The following is a 14,916-nucleotide window of genomic DNA, read 5'->3' as shown; positions in this document are numbered from 1 at the left end:
ACAGATCGATACACCTTGAGATGTTGCTAGAATATCCATCTGGTACTTTTATGTTCTTCAGCGTTGAAAGGAAGATATCCTTGTTCTGCTTCGTCAAGGTAAATTTAGCTGGTTGAAACTTATCGTTTTCATCAGGCCAAGCCTCTTCACGAATTCCCTTGGCCCATAAATCGTTTTTAGCTGCAAGATGGTCTTTGAACTTTCTAGCTTTGTTGAGCAACGCAAATAGCACATTATCGCACACATTTTTTTCAATGTGCATAACATCCAAACTGTGTCATAGCAAATTAGATTCCCAATAAGGAAGAGTGAAAAATATGCTTTTCTTCTGCCATTGCATAAGTTGCGCATCAGATGTCCCACGAGGTCGTTATCCCAGTCGCTCGGGATCCATATTCTTACCAAACTTGACATTAACATCTTCTAACTGCCACAAAATATCCACACCAAACAAAGTAACAGGAGGATTTCTCTTCTCCTGTTTCCCATCAAAGTGAATCCATTGCAATTTAAATCTGTGCTTGGAATCGAGGAACTGTTGATGTCCTATAAAGCACCACTTGCGACTATGTGGAAGGTGACATGGCACGGAATCAAAATTGCACTCAGGACAGGCCAACCCAGTATGCACGTTCCATCCAGACAAAGTTCCCAAACAGGAAAAATCACTTATTGTCCACATCAGGATTGCACGGAGATTGAATAGTCGCTTGTCATATGAGTCATATGCCTCAACACCATTCGTCCACAGGTCGATCAATTCGTGTATCAACAGTTGTAGGTATACGTCTATATCATTTCCCAGTGCTTTCTTGCCAAGAATGATCATAGAAAGCAAAAATGAGCTCTGCTTCATGCACATCCAAAGTGGTAGATTGTATAGAGTTTACACTACCGACTAGATACTGTAACTTGTGCTCATGTTTTTGAAGGGATTGAAACCATCGGTTGCCAACGCAAGACATACATTTCTAGGATCACTGGCAAAGACTGAAAATTTCGCATCAAATGTTTTCCACACCTTTGAAACTCGTGGGTGCCTTAACCTGCCATTTGGATTTTCCTTAGTCACATTTCACCTCATGTGCTGAGTCGTTTTTGATGACATATACATTCTTTGAAACCGAGGTTTCAAAGGAAAGTATCTAAAGAAATAATGTATTAAAAATTTCAAATATCGAATATTTAAATACTGAACAAGTAACACATTATAATCAATTGTATTGAGAATTTCAAATATCGAATATTTAGAGACGGAACAAGTAACACATTATAATAAATTGTACCTGAAAATTTTGGCTGGTTTCTTTTGCTTTTCCCCCTTCTATATTGACTTATAATGAGACGTCTTACATCTTGTACAAATCTCCTTGTTTGTATCATCTTCCCAGTACAACATACAGTCATTTGGGCATGCATCTATCTTCTTATAGTTCAACCAAGCTTGTTAATAATCTTCTTTGCTTCATAAAAAGATGGAGGGAATTCAGCCTGAGGGAAAGCATCTCCCAGTAATTCCAACAGCATGGACATTGCCTTGTCAGTCATACCACACAAGCATTTGATGTGATACAACCTCACCAAGAATGACAACTTAGGGTGTGTTTGGATGAAACCAAACCGTGGTTTAGAAAAGTGATTCTGGAGAATAGATTCTGGAAAGAATAGATTTTATGAAAAAGTGATTTTGAGAAGTGAGAGTATTTGGATAGTTGTTATTACAAGCACTTTTTATATATACAAATTACTAAAAAAAAAAGACATAAGTTAATATGATAATTGCAAAAAAAATAGATTTTATGATAGATTTTAATTTGAAGGAATAAAATTGTTAATAATATATTTTTTATTAACATAATTAATAATACATAAGATAATATAATTAATAAATAATTAATATGTATATATATTATAAAATATAAGATTAAATATGTTTATAAAAAAAATAATAAGATACATATCCTATAGGCTCTCACACTCTCCCTTTTTTCTCCAAAAGCAAAAAATTTTGCTTTTTCCAAAACCATGGTTTTGGTTTTTAGGTGGGTGTTGGGTGATTTATTCCCCAAACCAAGGTTTGGGGTGTCACCCAAACACAGCCTTAGAATCCTTTGTACACCAGAATAAAAAGACTTGTCAGCTTTGCTCATGAGGTCAAAAAATTCCCGAGCAGTTTCGTTTCTAAGAAATTCCGGTTGAGGCCCCTCTACTTCATCTTTGTTGGGATCCTCACTTTCCTAAACTCCAAAAGCATCACGCACAGCATCGTTCATGGCATCGGCTGCATCCACTCGAACTCCTATCCATGAAACTACTAAAACTGACTCAGCAACCATATCTGGTCATTCCCCATGTAGTTGCCAAAATACATATTCTTATGGGAAGGGCTTAAAGATCAAATGTTCTCTAACAATATCTGTGGGATGCCACTTCTTGAAATTACATTTAAGACATGGACACTAAATCTTACCATTTACGACGGTATTGGCGAAAGCAAAATCTAAGAAATAATTTAGACCAGCCAAGTATTACGGAGTCGACCAGTGCAAGTTGATCCATGACCTATCCATCACTAATGTTGCTCAAATTTCGTGAACATATGACATAGGAAGCCCAAAGAGAAGTTAAAATGAATTTCAAATGGAATTCTTTAGCTTATAAAGGAGGCTGCCAACAGTTACATAACGGTTAATTTTTATTAGCAGTTATAAACCCCTAGAAATTTCTAGCGGTTTTAACAGCTAGAAATTTGCATTCAGGAGCATTTTGTAGCAGTTATACTTTTTCGAGCGATTCAAAACTGCTAGAAGTTTCGAGCCATGACAACGGTTACATATTTTCTAACAGTTTATAACCGTTAGAAATTTCGAGACAACATGAAATTTGAATTTCTGGTGAATGTTGTAGCGGTCAATTAACTACTAGAAATTTTTTATTTTCTAGCGATTTACAACTGCTAGAAATTTCGAGGGAGAAGGGAAATTTGAATTTCCTGTGAGTAGGAAAATTGTTAACATTTTTGGTTTGTAGCGGTTTATAACCGCTACAAAATATCTGTTAGAATAAATTAATATTTATTGTATTAACTTTTACAAAAATATTAAAATAATAAATAGGTATTAAAAGGTATTAATAGTATATGTATGCATAAAATTTAAAAAATTCCATGATATGTTAAATATTAAAATACATATTCTAAGAATGAATTTTAATGTTAAAAGAATATATGTTTAGCATGTTTTATATAGTGCAACAATATATTAAGTAATACTTGATATAAATAAAATTGTAGAAATAAATAGTAAAAGTAAACAAATAAACATAAAATTTAAATAAATATCTACATAAAACATAAGATAATAAAATCCAAATCCAAATAAAATCCTACACAAGCAAAACAAGGGAAATCAGGAGTGAGGGGCAGAAGCAGCATTATCGTGATCATCGGCCACTGGATCCTCCTGATGGTTCTGTTGGGGGTGGGCAAGCAGCTGATCGTGCTGGGACTGGACTGACTACTAGTCGTGTAGGGGCGAGACTGGTGGCAGGCGTACGTGAGGGATCTCAGGAATTAGGATGTTTGGAGCAATAGTGATTACCACATCACACATAGCCATAGCAGCTGCCTTCAACTAGTCAAGCTGCAACTGGAACTGACGATCACGCTCCTCCATCCTAGCCTCCATCTCTCGCAGCTCCTCTGAAGATGAGGAACCCGACCGCTTCGCTCTTGTGCTCGCCTGAGAGCTCCCTGCAATGTATGAAGGGCCAATGCCACCCGAGCGAGGCAACCTAGTCGGTGTGAGTCCAAGACTGAGCCTGCTAACTCGACCAGGGTGCTACGCTCAGCCACGACCTGCTAAAAGTGAGGCGGTGGGATCCAAGGCAAACCCCTGAGACTCATGCAGCTCGGCATCGACCCGTGTCATCCGCGCTTATCAAAATTAATATAAAGTTATTAATTAGTATGAAATAATATTTATACTGTGATATGATATTAATATTTAATTAATTACGTATCGCCATCTCCTTAATCTCATACAACGCAGGCACGTCTCGAGGTCCATACAGAATTGCCCACATCTCGCCATAGGTGGGCGTGTATCCCCGCTCCTGCCACGTCTTTTCCCTCTGTAAATGAAATGAAAGAAATTATTAATTACAAATTAAATACATATACACATTTAACAAATTCTTTTCAAATACTTACAATCTTGTCATAAGTGATAGCAAAGCTCCTGGATCCAGTCCTATGATGTATTGTCTGATGCCTGATGCTTCCAGTATTTCTCTAGGAAAGAGCCTGAAATAAAATATGAAAAAATTAAATTAAATTAGTGAAATTGGACAAAAAATTAAAAAATTATAATTAATGCAATATTATCATACCATCTGGTCAACCGACATCCTAAAATAAACATAACTCGACCAATCTTGCTTCGGGACTCCACCAGGTATATCTGCCAGTATCTCCTACAGGGGCCTCGTCCCGTCACCTTTCTTCTCCCGCCACAGGTCAGCCCTCTTGTTCTTCCATGCCACCCCAAGTCTCTTGATCGTATCCGCCCTCAACTCCTCTCCCAGTATAAATTTACTCTGTAATTAAAAAATAAAGAAAAACAATTAAGCAATTTAAATAAAAATATATATCCATTTAACTTATTTAAAAAAATTATAAATAAAAATAAATTATATCAATAACAAATCATAATCAAATAATTAAGTATTTTAAATAAAAAATATTTTGATTCAACTAATTTAAAATTATTATAAGTAATAAATTAATGAAATAAATAACAAATTATTATCAAACAATAAAGTAATTTAAATAAACAATATATATTCATTTAACTAATTTCAAAATACTATCAATAAAAATAAATTACAGCAATAACAAATCATAATCAAACAATTAAGTAATTATAATAAAATATATTTTCATTCAACTAATTTAAAATTATTATAAAAAATAAATTAATGAAATAAATAACAAATTATAATCAAACAATTAAGTAATTTAAATAAAAAATATAAATTCATTTAACTAATTTCAAAATATTATAAATAAAAATAAATTACATTAATAACAAATCATAATCAAACAATCAAGTAATTTAAATAAAAATATATTCATTCAACTAATTTAAAAATATTATAAGTAATAAATTAATAAAATAAATAAATAATTATTATCAAAAAATAAAATAATCTAAATAAAAAATATATATTCATTTAACTAATTTCAAAATATTATCAATAAAAATAAATTACAGCAATAACAAATCATAATCAAACAATTAAGTAATTTAAATAAAAAAATACGTATTCAGTTAACTAATTTAAAAATATTATAAATAACAAGTTAACTAAATAAATAAAAAAATTACAATCAAACAATTAAATAATTTTTTAAAAAAATATATATTTATTTACTTAAATTAAAAAATTATAAATAATAATTTTATATTACCTTCGTCATTTCCCAACCTTGTTGCTTCTTCTCATGAGTGATTTTCTTCCAATCCTTCACATGAATGGGGAATAGGGTCCACTGCTGACCAAGAAGGCACACATACTTGTTATCCAGCCGGCCATCTTTCTTGATCGGTTGGCCCAATTCATTCAGCGGTACGATCACTCGTCTGCTAGTCATCATAAACAGCTCTGGCTGTCAGCCTCCTATAGGATCTGTTCCCCTCAGAGTCTGCAAAATTTAATGAACAAATTAAATATATATTAATGAATTAAAATAATTTCTATATGAATTAAATAGTTACCAAATTTAAAGAAGTTAAATAAATACTTACCCTTAAATTCCACTTCAAAACTGGTTTGGCGTCTGGGAGCAGGACGCTGCTCAGTATGGGGATTCTCATTCCCCTAAACCTGCTGCTGCTGCTCCTACTCCTCCTCACCAACATCACCATGGGATTGTTCATCCCCCGAAAAATGAGCCTCCTCAGTCTGCTAGATATCATCGTGCTCCATAAAGCTCAGGATATCCTTATTGTTTAGATCGTAGTCATGAATACTCGAAAATGGCTCACAAGCATCATAACCGCTGCCACCACGATCCTCGCTGGGTCATGCTCTCTCAGGATCAATCGGCTCCTTCCCTGGTCGACGACTCATCCTAATAATAGCCAATAGCAATTGAAATTAAAAAATATATTTTACAACCAACAATTATTCAAAATAAATAATTATATCAAATAATAATTATTTCCATTAATTCTAAATGATAATATCAAATAATATTAATTGAAAAACAGATATTTCTATATCTAAATTTTTCGTTTTCATAAAAAAAAAATATATATAACCACTTCCATTAACTCTATAAAAAGTAGCCTACTATAAAACAAATTTTCTATTAACTCTAACTAAATTAAACTAGTCTATCAAAATTAATATAAAAAATATAATAAAATAAATAAAATAAAGAATAAAAACAAAAATTATTTATAAATAGATTAGTATTCTTACCTGAAAATATGAATATGGATCTGGATCTGGATTTGGATTTGGATATACTTCATGGAGAGAATTTGGTAGAGCTCCGCTTCAAAATTGGCCAAACAATGAAAATGACGCGGTGGGTGGGTATATATAGGCCGCGATTTTCTAGCGGTTTTACAAGAACCGCTAGAAAATTGTAGCGGTTTTAAAGGAACCGCTAGAAAATTCTAGCTATTACACTGCACCACTCCCTGTATTCAGCCACATGTCACAACTCCTTGAGAAAAATAAAAAATTTCTAGCGGTTTCCGTCAAAACCGCTAGAAAGTCTGTTCAGTTACTAGTGGTTTCTCCAACTGCTAGAAAATGGAACGGCAATTTGTATTCTCTAGTAGTTTCACCACCCGAACCGCTAGAAAATAAACGCTAGAAGTTTGGTGCGAACTTCGCGCCAAAACGCGTGAATATTTCTGGCAGTCACTTTCTAGCGGTTTACCAATAACCGCTAGAAAATTGTGGGGCCCACACCGGTTTGGGTCAAAGCACTACGAATTTCTTTCGGTTTAAGATAAAACCGCTAGAAATGTTTTAATTTGTAGCGGTTTTATTTAACCACTAGAAATATTCAGTTGGTAATTCTACTTTTTTTTGTGGTGATTTGTTATATATCTGAATCATTCCCCAAATTGCATGTTTAGTATTGTAGTGGATTTATGCACGTAGGATAGTTGTATTCTAGATTTCTCACAATTTCATTGGAGGAGAGTCATAGCTTTCGTCCAATAACTACTTTCACTTTATTAGGCCCAAATATTGTATGAATTAAGCCATTAAAAATTTGTTCATTTGTAAATATACATACACACTCTTTTCCATTCTGCTTTCAAAATATTTTATTATAACTATTAATCAAGCAAAGTTAAACTATAAAGCTAAACTAACTCTATAATATCATTATTTTTTATTGAATGATTTTTTTTAGAAGAGAGTGATTGAACTAATCATTTATTAAAATTGTAAAAATTAGGCTACTCTTTTATTTTATTAAGAAACTCATCTGACACTTGAAATGTTCAAATTTTTTGTACCAAAAATAAATAATAAATATATTTGAATCACGTGGAGCACCTCTCATTTGAACTTCAGAAGAAGATTATGAACCTAGGCCCTATTTAGCTATTGAAACAGGTTTGAATTTGACACGCCCTTCATTTTGCAATAACGTAATATCAGAGGCATCATCATTCACGAGCATGAAATTAAATGGAACACCTATCGTAAAAATAAATTTAGAATAAAAAATTAATATATTAAATTTATTAAAGTAAAAATATTAAATTAAATTTAAAATAAATGTTACGTAAGAAAATTAAATTATAGTTCTTCTATATATAAATATAAAATTAATAATATAAAATAAATATTTTAAATAAATTAAATAAATAATTTTATATTGATTATTTCACACATTCCATTTTATTCCAAAAAAATTATAAAAAAAACGAACTGAAAAAAAAATCACTTAGGGTCTGTTTGGTACGAGGGAAAATGAGAGGGGGGAGGGGAAGAAAAATTTTAATTGCTCAATTGAAAAATTAAAAAAGTAAGGTTAAAAGCTTTTAACTAATTTTTATTGCTCTTGTATATTACTTTTTTTTTTCTTTATTAAAATTTTACAACCCCATTTTTCTAATTTTTTAAATAGAGCTTATTAAAATTTTTCTTCCCTTCCCCTCCTTTTCATTTCTCTCGTATCAAACAATACATTAACCAAACGGACATTGAAAACAAAACAAGAGATGCCAGATATAGTTTTATATTTTAATATTATTATGATAAGGGATGATTACTTTAGTGGCCAGGAGATCTTCTTTTCCCTGGCGAAGGAAAAGCTCCTTTGTTTCATTATTATTACTCTCACCGCGGTCTTCTTTTTACCAGAAAACTTGAGACCGTTTAGTGCTGGTTTTTGATTGACCATACAAAAGACTAGACTTCAGGAAGCTGGCAACCAAACACTATTAAACAACTTACCTACAATTTATTTTATATAAAAATTAATTATACATCTACATTTTTCAATTAAAAGAAATGACTAAACATAAAATTCTTACCTGTCATTTAACAAGAACACATATAAAAAATTGTGAAAAACATTAATCAAAAGAACTTACCTTAGTCTCAGAAGAAAAATTAAGCTCCAAGTTGAAACAAAATGTATATGCAGGTTTGCAACTGCAAGGCAGCACACACCATCATTTCCGTTTCACTGAATGAAACAGTGGAATGAGGAAGAAGAAAGGAAGGAGCTGAAGAAATAAAGAGAGAGGCAGATTTGAGTGAGAAGAAAAATAAGAATTGCATGCATTATATACCCAAGAATGGAAAATATATATACATATATATACCGTACATTCACACGCTAAAAGACAAAATATAGAAAAAAAATATAATAAAGTCTTAAAAAAATCATATTCATTTTAGTCATTTTATAAATTAAACTTACTTATTTAATCATAATTTAAATAATTTTTTTATTTGACAAACGAACTTTTACAAAAATCAATTCAAACATAAATCATATTACTTAATCTAACTTTTACCCAATCTGATTTTTTTAAAATTTAAATTAAAAATAAGTTATTTTTTCTAACGGGTCTTTATTGTCTTGGAATTTATTATTATAAATTGGATCTTTTAACAATTATGTTTCTGACTTAGGTTCCCCCCAAAATTGTTTACGGTACGAATGAGCGGTTTCAAATATAGCATTTCATGTAAATATTTTTTGTTACTGTTTATTATGTATGGGTAAAAAAGCTGCGGTGGTACAAGCACCGAGGGCGAGATGAATAAAAAGAGAATTACAATAAAATATTAAAAACTAATTATAAAATAAGTTAAAAATTATTATTAATTATTCCAAAACTTGTTATTACATATTACATGCTAAATACTGTTTAAATTGTTATTAGCAGTTATTGATATATATATATAAATATTTTTTTTTTTAGATTTAATTGCAACAAATGGCCAATCAATTCAGGAGAGATGGAGACTCTTGCCTGCACCCTCGGTCCCCACTCCTTGGTTCCATTTTTTTCCGCCAACCTCACTCAAAGGATTCCGCAATGAGATGGTCACATAAATTTTCCACGTGGGTCCCATCAAATTAATGCCTACCTCACTTTATTTTACATTTATATTAATCGGAGATTAAGAACCGAGGCATATTCTTAAAAATAATTTTAAAATATATAAAATAAATACGTGGAAGAAATTTTGTTTAGACTAACTTAAAAAGCACATTTTCAAGTGTTTTGTGGGTTTCCCAAGCTCCCTTTAGTAGGATAAAAAACATTAAATAAACAAAACTCTGTAGTATTGAATATGGTTCAACTGGTCAAAAAAAAAAGAAAAGAATATGGTTCAACCTCAGGGCACACGATATTATAATTGGAGGATTATGAACTTAGCATTTAGGGTTTACGTTACAAAACAATATGCGGGGAGAATTAGTTCAGTCAGAATCAATAATTTTGAATTTAATATGATAATACCAATTAATTATATCAATAATGTGTGTCCATATACATAACAAAGATAAGAGCATGTCCTGCTAAATAGGCTTATCACTGTTTGTAGACCAAAATATCATAAAGGGAAAATGGTAAACAAAAACCACCGAGAGAAAAATTGTAAATAAGAACACAACAATATTAATATGAGTTTTGACAATAATTTTTATAAACTGGTCTTTGTGTGTAATTTTATTATTTCAATGGTCTTTTTTATCATTTTTCCTACCATAAAACTCAGCGGGGGAGTATAAAAAAAATGAAATGTAGCCAAGCATTGCCTCTTTGGGGAAAACAGAATGAGTTTTACACGTTTATGGAATCCTAACTCAAATGGCATTATTCAAGGTAATCATGAGATTTATTAGGGTTTGAATTTATGTGATGCCGGTCAAAAAGGCATGTTTTACGGGCGGGTTGGCTAAAAATTAACTTTAAGATACCAAAAACAATTTACTTTTTTTTTTAGTATACATTTAAAATTTTTTATACAGTATGCAAAAGATATAATAAAAATTTTATTTTTTAATCCAATACTTGATTAAAAGCACCAAACAAATGATATACAATTAAAATGTTCTTATCAAAATATATCATATTTACAATTAAATTAAATTAAATATTGTAATAGAAAAATTATACTAACATTAGCATCATCAAATAATTTAAAGTCAAGTTATTTGGTTTATATATTCTTTCAGATTATTATATTTTAAAACCAAATTATTTAATAAAAATATTGTTTTAAGATAAAAAAATAAAAAATGAATAACTTTTTAGATATAATAAAAATAAATAAATATGGAGAGGAAGAGAGAAGAGGGGCAGTCATAAAAATCTTGTTTTTCTTCCCAAATCTTTTTATATATGAAGAGAAAATTTGGAAAATAATTAAGATATGAGGTCGATCTTATTTTCTTCTCCACTTTTCTTTCCTCCCACATTTTCACTTATATCCAAACAAAAAAAAAAACTTGTTTCTTCTCGTGATTTCCTCTCTAGTTTTCTCTCCTCCTTAATTTTCTCTCAATCCAAATAATGGTAAAGCTCACTCATCGTTCAATGCCTCTAAACGCGAAGGCAGGGCTGATCAAAGTTTTCCCTCAACAGACGACAATAAACATAAAATAGATGCAGGATGAATGTATTAAAAGTCATACATAAAACAATTAATGTGCATAGTTTGCAGGTCTTAGAAAATGTAAATTTTAGGATTTTTTGTCCAAAACTGGAGAAAAAAAGATCTTGATTTGCTTTATTTTCTTGGTTTAATTTTTATATTATTTTTATTAATTTCTTAATTTTTCTTAGTTTTTCTGCATCTAATGCTCTTATTAAAAAATAGTATTTAAGGAAAACAATCTGGCAAAAAATATTTTAGAAAAAATATATAATTTTATATATTAATAATAGATAATTAATTTAATGATTTTTTTAATTGGTCAAAAAAAACCAAGAAAAAGACAAAAATTTTGAAGGGAAAAAATTTTTCAAAAAGAAAAATTTAGATAGTTTTGTTTTATGTGTTGTCGTATTTGTGTTTGCTTTTTCCCCACCCAGGGTGTGCTTGCCTTGATCCTCACAAAAAAGGAAAAAAAATTTAGGTGTTTGGATTGGATTGAAATGCTTAAGCCTTTAACTTAGTCATTAAATTAAATTTGAAGTTTAAAAATAAATTAAAAATATCAATAATAAGAATTTGTGACAGAAATACAGAGTAGGTGATGTTATAAAAAAAACCTCATAATTTAATTGTAAAATAAATACCTAATTTTTTAATATAAAAATACCTCTAAAACCGGCTTTTATTTTTTTCAAAAATACCAAGAAAAAGGCCTGATGTACTTAAATAACACTAAAAATATATTTTAACAAAGTATGATTTCAGAATTCAGATCAAAACATGGACAAAGTACGTATTTCATTTCTAGTTCAACGTTTCAAAAAAAAAAAAGAAGTCTCTGGTTCACGCCGTAACTTCTATGTTCCCTCGGTGATTTGATTTACAATTTTAATTTAATTCTCAATATAAAATATGATGTTTTGAAAAAAAAATTTTGAAAAAACGATAGTTGAATTTTCATTTTTCAAAACCTAGATGCGAAAATTTTCAAATCAATTATAATGACTAAATTAGAAGTTTAAAATGTCGGGTAAATTTAGAACGTTGCCATTTACTTTTGGTTTTCAAATACCAAGTTATCCTCACCAGTTGGTTGGCTATAGTTTTTATTTGCCTTTTTCAAGACACTAAGTTTAATTATTTAAAAACAGTATTATTTTTAAAAGTATTATAGTTTTCTCGGTATTAAATATATAAACAATCCATTTTATCAGTACATGGAACAAGCATCCTCATCATAGAAAGACCGAGCTAGTTAATGCAACATATACATACAAAGCAATGCATAATATTGCACATAAAAAGAAGGATTCAAACTGACATACATAGCCGCGTTTGACATGAAATTACTCTTTAGAAAACATAGGAGGAAATGAGTGAAATTAAAATAACACTTTTTTTTGGGGGGCTGACTGAACACAAATTAAACACAGGAATAAGTAAGAAGCAGATGATGACGAGTCCAGTGAAAGGGAGAGCAGAAAGGAGAAACCTGCAGAGACTAATATTATGAGAACCTCTGAGATATGTATGTCTTCTATTTTCAATGGCATTCGCCGCCTCTATTTCTGGGGTCACAGTAAGGGCTCCGTAGAGGATTGTTGGAAGGGAAGAGGCAAGAACTGTAGAGTCCGTTTTGACTTTGAGGACAATGGACCGCTGGTTTGCCTCCCTGGTTGGTCCCTTTAGTGACGGAATTATCATGATCATTAGAAAGCATTCTGGCGAAGTGATGAGGGCTCATGAGCCCAGCCATATCAGCTTCAACAAAACGAAGAAGTAATCCACTGCTCTCTGATCAGTTCATGCTTCCTCCTGATTCTGCTGTGAGCATTATGATCATCGCCATTAAGACGATCATGACGATGGCTTTCTTCATCATGGATATGTTCCTCAGTTCTTTCACAAGCTGAGCCCCCCCCTCTCTCTCTCTCTCTCTCTATAGTTCCTATCCTGTGATGACATTAATTAATTATATTTATTGATCAGGCCGTTGTTTTCTTTGTTCCGCCAAATATCAGGCGGTTGTTGGATGGATCATGGATGGTACTCGTATATAAATAATAATCATAATGATAATAATAAAAACTAAACTACACTTTTACTCCTTTAACGTTATCATGTAAGATTCTGGTTTGATTTCTTTATCCTAAAAAGTATATTTTAAATTATTTGATTTTAAAATTATTAATCTTAAATGATGATTTTCACAATAATGATGATTGTTTTGAAAATTAAACTTAATATATTATAATTTAAAAATATTTTTTCAACATTCAAAATCTCAATGTCATTTTTTTTGGTTAATAATTTTAAAGAAAAAGATTAGAAGTATACATTTTAAAGTTAAGAAATCAAATTGAAATATTGTATAAAATTAAAAGGCTAAAAACATTCGTTAGCCAATAAAAAGTTACTTTGAGCCTAATATAATGTCTTGATCCTAATGAGTTCTGGAACAAAACTCACCTAAAATTTTCAAAAAAACAAAAATAAAATTACTAACACAACAAATAGATTTCAAATAACAATAAATAAGTAGAAATGTAGTTTTAAAAAAATATTAAAATAAAAATATTATGAATTAAAATGGAAAAAAAAATGAACGAAAGAAAGGGTTATGAATAAAAATTTTATAATGCAAAAAATTGCTTATTAGTAACAGCAAAAAAATTTAAAAAAAACATAACTATAAATATTGTTCTTGAAAAAAGAAACCAAATTTAGAAATTTGTGCCGAATAAAAATTACAAGGATTTGAGTTAAATCAAAAGAAATTATAAAGACTTGATAAAATTAAAAATAAAATTATAGGAACTTGATTTTAATCAGATGAAACTATAAATACTCACAATTAATTTTCTAATTTTTTTTTTAAATTTTAGTAAATTATTAAATATTTTTAAGTGATTAAATGCAAAATGAAATACTATATTTCTATATTACATTTTGAAAACTAAGTTGTCAAATTAAGATGGGAAAATCCCAATTAAATCTATCTAAAATAATGAAATTCAATTCAGGTTATACTTTTAACGGATTCCTAATTAGGCTAAGAGGCCTTATTAGGGATTTTCAAATGTTGCTGAAAGACCGGAATGCCTCTTTGTAATAAAAAAGGAAAATTGAATGTAGGTGTAAAATGTAATTTTAGTTTTAATTATTCTAGTAGATTTACTATGAGAACGTGGTCTTTCTTAGATTTTATGTCAAATGTGTGTTTTGTAATTGTGAACCTTATGTCAACTCTAGAATTATAGCCTTATTTTTTTATATAATAAAAATTTGATATTGAATAAATGTTGAAGACCGGAAAATGAAGATGAATTAATGAGTCTCACTGTAAGTTGTGAAATAGTAAAATTAATTTTGATAGATATTCAAGAATTCCATGAATCTTTGATTTGGTCTTTTTCTCACACAAAAAAAAAATCTTTGATCTTGTTAATCTTTTACATTTGAAATCGTAAAATTTTTATTAGTTCCCATATTTTTGCAATTCTATAGATATCTAGAAATTATTATTTTTTTATCTTGAATTTTCAATTATTTTTTTTGGCTATAATCATTATTTTTCTTTTTTCTTTTTTATATGATAATTTTTTGGCCAAATTTCATATGATAATGTTTAAAGAAAAAAAAACATGTTAGTTAAATTCAATTAAAAGAATTAAAACTAAAATTAGGCTTTTTTAATATGAAGGGCATTTTGGTCTTTTAGCAACATTTAGAAATTCCCAGTCAGGCCTCTTGGCC

The sequence above is a fragment of the Neltuma alba genome, unplaced genomic scaffold, assembly GCF_004799145.2.
Source record: "Neltuma alba isolate B1F8T4 unplaced genomic scaffold, ASM479914v2 tig00013687_pilon, whole genome shotgun sequence".
Lineage (NCBI taxonomy): Eukaryota > Viridiplantae > Streptophyta > Magnoliopsida > Fabales > Fabaceae > Neltuma > Neltuma alba.
The sequence above is the reverse complement of the archived record's forward strand: the minus strand, read 5'-3'. Positions refer to the sequence as shown.